We start from the raw sequence: 478 nt of genomic DNA on the forward strand, positions 1-478 counted from the left end.
AGTTGGAAATAAAATTAAATATCATACAGTAAATTTTATAATCTAAGTAATTTTTATATATTTATGCAAAATGGACATCACACAACTTCAATTTATTGAAAAATAGACAATTTTCATTTTTTTTTATATAAATCATAATTTTTTTTCTGCAAAAATTGATCAAAAAAACTTTTTGGTATTGTATTGAGTATAAATTTTGTTGTTTTATTTTATTATTAAAGTTTTTAAAAAAAAATTATAATAAAAATGTTTCATTAAATTTTTCTGCAAAATAAATTACAACTATGAAAAAAATCGATAATTTTAAAATATTTATAAAAATTCCCATTTTTTGTTTTTTCCAAAGTTGGAAATAAAATTAAATATAATACAGTAAATTTTATAATCTAAGTAATTTTTATATATTTATGCAAAATGGACATCACATAACTTCAATTTATTGAAAAATAAACAATTTACATTTTTTTATATAAATCAT

The sequence above is a fragment of the Nicrophorus vespilloides genome, unplaced genomic scaffold, assembly GCF_001412225.1.
Source record: "Nicrophorus vespilloides isolate i.1.1-1 unplaced genomic scaffold, Nicve_v1.0, whole genome shotgun sequence".
Lineage (NCBI taxonomy): Eukaryota > Metazoa > Arthropoda > Insecta > Coleoptera > Silphidae > Nicrophorus > Nicrophorus vespilloides.